Source organism: Podarcis melisellensis, assembly GCF_964234715.1.
Source record: "Podarcis melisellensis genome assembly, chromosome: 8".
Taxonomy (NCBI): domain Eukaryota; kingdom Metazoa; phylum Chordata; class Lepidosauria; order Squamata; family Lacertidae; genus Podarcis; species Podarcis melisellensis.
This window is the reverse complement of record NC_138540.1, coordinates 84,231,635-84,240,845: the sequence shown is the minus strand read 5'-3', so window position 1 is coordinate 84,240,845 and position 9,211 is coordinate 84,231,635. Positions and strand designations below refer to the sequence as shown.

At 46.7% G+C, this 9,211-nt stretch overlaps 1 long non-coding RNA gene across 1 annotated transcript in view; it reads left to right on the top strand.

Moving 5' to 3' along the window:
• The window catches only part of LOC309376268, a 192,069-nt gene that overhangs the window by 101,705 nt on the left and 81,153 nt on the right, over nucleotides 1-9,211 (top strand). The window lies entirely within an intron of this gene.

Below are 9,211 nucleotides of genomic sequence, written 5' to 3'. Positions count from 1 at the left end.
AGTTTTAATTGCAAGATTTAAAAGCAGCTCAGCAACCAAGTTACATTTGGCACTTGAGGCAAAAAAAGGGAAAAAAAGCAATCCTACAACCCCCTCTCTCTGGCAGTAAAAGTAATAATAATAATTTTTATTTTTGATACCAATATTATTAATAATAAAAGTATGTTTCTTTATCGTTATCCTTCAACATAAGATTCCCCCCCCCCTTTTCACAGTATTAAAAAAGGGTGAAACAAGTAATAATAATAGTAATAACATTTTATTTATACCCCACTCATCTGGCTAGGTTCCCTAGCCACTCTGGGTGGCTCCCAACAGAATTAATGATAATAAAAGCAACAAAACATCAGACATTAAAAGCTTCCCTAAAAGGGCTGCCTTCAGATGTCTTCTAAAAGTCAGATAGTTGTTTATTTCTTTGACATCTGACGGGAGGGTGCCACCACCGAGAAGGCCCTCTGCCTGGTTCCCTGCAAACTCACTTCTCGCAGGGAGGGAACTGCCAGAAGGCCCTTGTGGCTGGACCTCAGTGTTTGCTGCCCTTTCATGACTCCAAACTCTGAAGCAGCCTTCTCAGTTTGCCCATCCCGCAGCCGCCCTCTCTGTTCTCTTCGATTTGCTTACCTCGCCTTCCAGATTCCTCCTTTAAGAGCAATTGTATGCACGTATGTCAGGGGTCACTGTTGGCCATGCAGCCTGTGGCTAATGGGAGGTTGAGTCGAAGGTAGCGGGTTCCTCCCCTCTAGTGACTGTGATCAGAGCTAGAGAGCAGTGAATTCTCTCCACCTTGGACCTTATAGCCTAAAGTTTTACAGTAGTAGTGAGAAGGGGATGGGAGGCACAATGGGCAGTTATCTTTCCACAAGGGCCAACACTGATGCCGAAATCCAGCATCGCCTGAGCTCTGCGAGTGCAGCTTTCTCCCGATTGAAGTGCAGAGTGTTTGAGGACCGGGACATTCGCAGAGAAACCAAAATGCTTGTTTACAAAGCTATTGTACTACTAACTCTACTGCATGCATGTGAAGCATGGACCACTATAAAGGCCATCTCCAGCTCCTCGAAAGATTCCATCAACGGTGTCTGTAGGGATATTGCGGAGTGGACAGTAAGGTCCGGAGGGAGCACACTCTCCACCAGCAGGCAGCCACAGTCTGCCTGCACGCGTGACCCTGGGGTGCAGGAAAAAAAACCCCTCGGACAAGCCACGGCTGTCGGAACATCGTCCCCTATGTCTGACCTTTTGCGGTCTCAGCAGTCAGCGGTGTCCTGTCTGTAACCTTTGTCCCTGAGACCTTTGGTCTCCTACGTCATACACTGTGCAAGGGGAAAATGACGCTGCGGAAAACAGGTGCCAAAATACGGTAACTTTGTACTACCCCACGATCTCGGGACAGAAGATGTGTAAAGGTCACAGCCCAAAATGTATCTGCCCGGCTTGCACATTTGTCTCAATAAAAGGAGGCTCTACAGGACTGGTCAGCAGCTTGCATGCAGCCCACCTGTGCGCAGCTCACATGATGATCAACACCTGTCTTGGGCCATCACTTCAGTGTCTCTGCAAAAATTTACATATCACTTGGGAAGACAGGAGAACTAATGTTAGTGTACTGGAAGAACCAAAGATCACCTGATTCTTCAACATCAACTTTGATGGACTGGTCATGTTGTTCGGATGCCTGATTATCATCTTCCAAAGCAACTACTCTATTCCGAACTTTAAAATGGAAAGTGTAATTCTGGTGGTCAACAAGACTGTCTCAAGGCAAATCTTTAAAAAATGTAGTATAAACACCGACAACTGGGAAATACTGGCCTGTGAGAACTCCGAGAACAGCCTTTACCAAAGGTGTCGCGGGCTTTGAAGACGAGCAAACTCAGGACAAAAGGGAGAAACATGCTAGGAGGAAGGCATGCTTGGCAAAGCCTCACCGTGATCAACTCCCACCTAGAAACCTATGTCCCTCCTGTGAAAGGACATGTGGGTCCAGAATTGGCCTCCACAGTCACAGACTCACTTTATGGAAGACGATTGAATGGAGGAAAATTTCGGGCTGGGGCTAGAATCTCAGTTGCAATGCATGCTAAAATGTGCAGAATGTCCTTTTCCCACAAGGGTGCAGCACCAGCCCAGTAATTCTTCCCAGGAAGGCCAGAAGCGAAAATATTTTGCTGTAGTTCTCTGCCAGGTTTCTACAGAGGGGTCCCAGCAACTTTCTCCCAAGCCATGAATTTGTGCACCTAGCATAGGCAGCAAAATGCTGGAGGCTGTTTCCTCCAGGGATTTGGGTGTTTGCTGCTGTTTTTGCATACGGATAATTTCGTTCCATTGCAAAGTCAACTGGGTTTGTCCCTATTCCTGGCCATTGCTTTAAGACCAGCTTCACCCAAACACTGGAGAGACCTGTCAGGAGTAAGCATGGACCAATGGTACCAAATAGTATGGGAAACAGCCCTACTAGAAAAATTAACCAATAAACTGAAACTGATACGGGGACAAATAGAAGAAGACGCCTTCACCCCGGTATGGCTCCCCTTTATCATATCACAGCCCAACAAGACGACAAAAATCCACCAGCATACAAATCAATATGACTAACCTGATCCAAAACACCCACCCACCCCACTCACACATGAAAACAAAGACCACCACAGCCAACCACAAATGAACAGCCACACCCTAGGCCAACCCCAACCTCTCTCGCCACCAAAGGAACACAAGCAAACAGCAAAGAACCTGTACAAGCAACGCTGACACCAAACCCTACATACAGGTGAAACTCGGAAAATTAGAATATCAGTAATTCAACTTAAAAGGTGAAACTAATATATGAGGTAGACTCATGACATGCAAAGCGAGATATGTAGCATAGTGAATTTTAAAATGGGGTTTTAGAGTTTTTAGGGGTTTTTGTATGTTTTATGTAGTTTTATGTAGTTTTTCAATTTCATTGTTCCGCAAGGGACAATGACAATAAAGATATCGTAATCGTCAAGCCTTTATTTGTTATAATTGTGATGATCATGGCGTACAGCTGATGAAAACCCCAAATTAACAATCTCAGAAAATTAAATTTATTAAATGAAATCAGCAAAACAAGGATTTCAAATAGAGCAATATTGGACCTCTGAGAAGCATGCATATCTACTCAGTACTTGATTTGGGCCCCTTTTGCATCAATTACTGCCTCAATGCGGCATGGCATGGATGCGATCAGCCTGTGGCACTGCTGAGGTGTTATGGAAGACCAGGAAGCTTCAATAGCAGCCTTCAGCACTTCTGCATTGCTCGGTCTCATGTCGCTCATCTTTCTCTTGGCAATGCCCCATAGGTTCTCTATGGGGTTCAGGCCAGGTGAGTTTGCTGGCCAATCAAGCACAGTAATCCCATGGGCATTGAACCAGGTTTTGGTATTTTTGGCAGTGTGGGCAGGTGCCAAAGTCCTGCTGGAAAATGAAGTCAGTATCCCCATAAAGCTCGTCTGCGGAAGGAAGCATGAAGTGCTCCAAAATCCCCTGGTAGACGGCTGCGTTGACCCTGGACTTCATGAAGCACAGTGGACCAACACCAGCTGATGAGATGGCTCCCCAAATCAACACAGGCTGCGGAAACTTCACACTGGACTTCAAGCATCTGGCATTGTGTGCCTCCCCATTCTTCCTCCAGACTCTGGGTCCTTGGTTTCCAAATGAGATGCAAAAGCTGCTCTCATATTAGAAAGGTACATTAGAAAATGCGACAGAACCGCCAGCATTATAATCGGGGAAGCTAATGCAATGTCCTCTGTGTCTGAATGCCCCGTCCGCCTCTGTTGGTGCGGACAGGGTGAAGGAACAGAAGGTCGAAATGAGAAGGCAGACTCTCCTCTGCTAAGAGGAGGGTGAGATTCAGGGTTTGCAAGTGGCCCCTTGGATGGGCAATGTGGTTGCAACCCTCATTTTCAGCACCTCGGACAGCTCTTCCCACCTTGCTTTCCCAGCATTTATTATTATAATAATAATAAATTTTATTTATATCCCGCCCTCCCCAGCTGAAGCTGGGCTCAGGGCGGCTAACAACAATCAAAATAATCCAACATTCTAAAAACATTCATTATAAAATTAATTAAAATCAAATTAAAATCAGATTGATGGCAACCATTAAGCAAAATTCTGTGCAGATTACCAAAGGAGGGGGTCAGACTGTCCCTTGGCCAAAGGCTTGGTGGAACAGCTCTGTCTTGCAGGCCCTGCAGAAAGATGTCAAGTGCTGCAGGGCCCTGGTCTCTTGTGACAGAGCGTTCCACCAGATTGGAGCCGCGGCCGAGAAAGCCCTGGCTCTAGTTGAGGCCAGCCTAACCTCTCTGTGGCCTGGGATCTTCAGGATGTTTTTATTTGCAGACCGTAAATACCAGGAGAGGCGGTCCCGTAGGTATGAGGGTCCTAGGCGGTATAGGGCTTTAAAGGTTAAAACCAGCACTTTAAACCTGATCCTGTACTCCCCCGGGAGCCAGTGCAGCTGGTATAGTACCGGATGAATATGATCTCGCAGCGAAGACCCCATAAGGAGTCTCGCCGCGGCATTCTGCACCTGCTGGAGTTTCTGGGTCAGTCTCAAGGGCAGCCCCACGTAGAGCGAGTTACAATAATCCAATCTGGAGGTGACCATCGCGTGGATCACAGTGGCTAGGTCAGGGCGAGAGAGGTAAGGAGCCAACTGCTTAGCTTGGCGGAGATGAAAAAATGCCGCCTTTGTTATAGCTGCAATCTGCGCCTCCATGGAGAGGGAGGTATCGAAGATTACACCCAAACTCTTAACGGACGATGCTGGCACTAATTGCACCCCCGCAAGAGATGGGAGTTGCCCAAGCGCCACCCTCTGTCCCCGACCAGAGAGAAACGAGCACAGCCATTGAAGGACTGTGCCCTGGATCCCCACGTCAGCAAGGTGGTGGTCCAGGAGTTCGTGATCGACCATGTCGAAGGCGGCTGACAGGTCTAGAAGAATCAGCAGCCCCAACCCGCCTCAATCCAGCTGCCTGCGGAGATCGTCTGTTAGGGCGACCAGAGCCGTCTCGGTCCCATGACCAGCGCGGAAGCTGGACTGGAATGAATCGAGAGCCGATGTTTCATCCAGAAACCTACCAAGCTGTTCAGCAACCGCTCTCTTACCCAGGTATTATTTTAAATACCATATTTTTTTGCTCTAAAACTCACTTTTTCCCTCCTAAAAAGTAAGGGGAAATGTGTGTGGTTGTGTGTTATGGAGCGAATGCAGGCTGCGCAGCTATCCCAGAAGCCAGAACAGCAAGAGGGATTGCTGCTTTCACTGCGCAGCGATCCCTCTTGCTTTTCTGGCTTCTGAGATTCAGAATAATTTTTTTCTTGTTTTCCTCCTCCAAAAACTAGGTGCGTCTTGTAATCTGGTGCGTCTTATAGAGCGAAAAATACGGTAACTACTTTTTTTAAAAATGAAATATTTATTAAAGTTTTACAAAAACATAAGTACAGAAATACATGAAAAAATAAAAATAAAAATAAAATTACAACATACAAAAGACAAAAAGAAAATAAGAAAAAAATTAAAAACAAATCCGTTTTTTATAACTTTGAACTCATTTGCTTGTTTCCTTGACCTCCTCTCACCTCCCCTTTTTGTATCCCGTTTACATAATCAAATCAGCAAATCCTTACCCTCAGTCATTGTCTTAACTCTATAGCTTAACATATTATAACTCTATATTTCCAACCATTATCAATTCATTTTTGCATATTCTTAATGACTTTGTTGCTAATGCCACTTCTTTTCAGTCAAACATCATTTTAACATTCATTAATTTTACAGTGTTTCTGCAAATAGTCTTTAAATTTCTTCCAGTCTTCTTCCACCAACTCTTCTCCCAGGTCTCGGATTCTGCCAGTCATTTCCACCAATTCCATATACTCCATCACCTTCATCTGCCACTCTTCCAGGGTGGGTAGATCTTGTGTCTTCCAATGCTTTGCAATAAGTATTCTTGCTGCTGTTGTTGCATACATGAAAAAAACTCTATCCTTCTTTGGCACCAATTGGCCGACTATGCCCAGGAGGAAGGCCTCTGGTTTCTTCAGGAAGGTATACTTAAATACCTTTTTCATTTCATTATAGATCATCTCCCAGAAGGCCACTACTTTGACATTTCAAAGCGGTATAAAAACGAACCGAATAAAATGATGACGATGTCCCAGCCATAAACCACAGCACGGTAATTGCTGGATTATTATCGACGGTTGGGGTCACGATGGTTACGCTTTGCCCCCACAGCTAGATGCATCAATGCTTCTGAACCCAGTTGCTGGAAACCTCAGGAGGGGAAGAGTTGGTCTTGTATTCGAATCCTGCTTGCGGGTTCCCCTGTGAGAACAGGATGCCAGACTGGAAGGGATACTGGTCGGATCCAGCAGGGCTCTTCTTAGGGATTCATTGTGGTTGCAGCAGGAGGTGATTCGCCTGCCACATTCCTTAATGGAGCCTTCACCAGTTTGGGGGCTTTGAACTGCCCTTGCTAGTTGTGGGGCATGTGGCAGATTTGACATTGCCCATCCCCGACCAAAAACGGCCAGCAAGTAAGGGTAGGGGTGGTAGGGTGGAGGATAAAAGGTAAGGTAAAGGACCCCTGGCCGGTTAAGTCCAGTCAAAGGCTACTATGGGGTTGCGGTTCCCTCACTGCGAGAAGCCAAGTTGCAGGGAACCAGGCAGAGGGCCTTCTCGGTGGCGGCACCCAGCCTGTGGAACGCCCTCCCACCAGATGTCAAAGAGAACAACTACCACCAGACTTTTAGAAGACATCTCAGGGAAGCTTTTAATGTTTGATGGATTACTGTATTTTAATATTTTGTTGGAAGCCGCCCAGAGTGGCTGGAGAAACCCAGCCAGATGGGCGGGGTATAAATAAAATAAATCATCATCATCATCATGTCACTTTCAGGCCAAGTCAGCTTTCTGAGTCATGTGGCTAGCATGACTAAACTGCTTCTGGCGCAACAGAATATCGTGACGGAAACCAGAGCGCACAGAAATGCCATTTACCTTCCCGCCGCAGTGGTACCTATTTATCTACTTGCACTGGCGTGCTTTCGAACTGCTAGGTTGGCAGGAGCTAGGACAGAGCAATGGGAGCTTACCCCATCACGGGGATTCGAACCGCCGACCTTCTGATCAGCAAGCCCAAGAGGCTCTGTGGTTTAGACCACAGCGCCAACCGTGTCCCTTGGTGGTGGTGGTGGATAAATCGCACCATAGGCACCATTGATTGTCACATCCGTTGCCATATCAACGGCAATTCTGCAAATAAGCTTAATTGTGGCATTTTGGTATTTTTCTCTCTCACGCAGCATCTCTTTTTTCTCCCCGGACTCCTCAGCCAGGCCTCTTTTGAGCCAGCCCTCAGGAGGTCTGCGGAAGATGACAATCAAAGTCAGCCAAGCCAGAAATTGCCTTCCTCACATCAGGCGAGAAGCAGGCCCTCAATTGCCAGTGCCGTTTATCTCCTTGAAGCAGCAGGGAGGAAATCCATGGCTGTTTGTCACGTGGGCTTGAGGCAGCTGTAAAAACAGGGGAGATGATTGCTGGCTGCATCTAGGTAGCCTTTGGCACCTCACTTCACAGGGATGGGGAAACTGTTCCAGACGAGGGCCACGTTGCCCCTTGGAGAACCCTTCAGGGGCCGCCTATGGGTGGATGCAGGAGGCCAAAGAGGGCAGAGCAATGAGAGATCCTTAATGTTGGCAAGGATATGAAAAAGCAGCCAGAGGAGCAAGAGCTGTGGCTCAGTAAGAGAGCATCTTCCTTCTCTGCAGCAGTGCGCTCCCTGTGGAGCGTCCTCCCATCAGATGTCAAGGAGATAAGTGTGGGATGTGAAACACAAGAGCAGACAAGTACAACATTCCTAGAGTGAACATGTTTACACATGGGGAGGAATGTTTGTCCAGCCAGCAGGTCAACTTCCTGTTTCCTTCTGGGCTGGGACAGACTTCCTCTGCATGTGACTAGAGGTGGGCGTGGCCTCACCTGTGCAGGTAACGACAAAAGCACAGGGCAGGGCAGCCATCTCTCTCCTTTTGACTACATGCATCAAAGAAGCAACATCTGCTTAGCCAAAGATGCTCTCTTGGCTCCAGCCAAGGGACTGTCTTCTTATGAGATAGTTTCCAGGTATATGTTACTTTTCTAAGCAAAGTCTGCCATCTGGGATCCTATTGTGAACAGAATGATGTGTGAGTAAACCTTTTTATACTTTTATAGAAGACTATGTCGTGTCTTATCTTTGATGAGGGAATAGGGGGGGAATACCAGAAGAGTTATTATAGAGGCTTTAGCGAGCCTGAGCAAACGCATCCGCTGCAAGTTTAAAAGGGAATGTTACTCTGCTAAAATTGTGAACTTGTTAACACAAGTTGGAAAGGCTATTATCAGACAATATATCCTCTCCTGCATCCCTGAACATTCCCACAATAAGTAACACTACAACCTTTAGAAGACATCTGAAGGCAGCCCTGTATAGGGAAGTTTTAAAATGTATTGTTATATTATTATGTATGTTGAAAGCTGCCCAGAGTGGCTGGGGCAACTCAGTCAGATGGTGGGGCGCCAGCTAGGAAAGGACTTCCTGGGGGGCGTATGAGCTGACTAGAAGCAGACCCACTTTGGTCCGACCCCGCAGAGCTGTTGTTAAAAATAAGAAGGAAAACAACAAGGTCTGTGATCTTGAAAAAGACATTTAGTGCTCTCACCATCACAGAAACACAGAGAAGACATCATGGAATGGCAAGCATCACATAGTGGCACAATGCGATGGTGGATCAGTACATGAGCACTGCCGAAGAGTTGATGTGCAGATTTAGTTGTTCAGCAGTAAGTTTTTTAATAATGGATCCAGTCATCATTGTATAGCTTACCTGGGCTAGGAGAACTTCTGCAGGCATCGGGGGTGCCAGATTCTAACTGAAGACGTCCTAGTCTAGCGCTTTCCACTTGAAGTTGCTCCCGTCTTGCACTTCGCTTCCTTCCAGCCCTCAGATATACACGCAGCCTGAATTTCAGGAGACTGGCCTTTTCTGTCAACTCCCCCCTCCTCTTCTTGAACAACGGATGCTCTTTAACCCTCGCTTTGCCAGCTGATGCAGCAACAGTAAGAGGACAAACCTATTTTGAAGGCTGGGGCTTGATCCTGGGGGAAGCAGTTTCAGAGCGT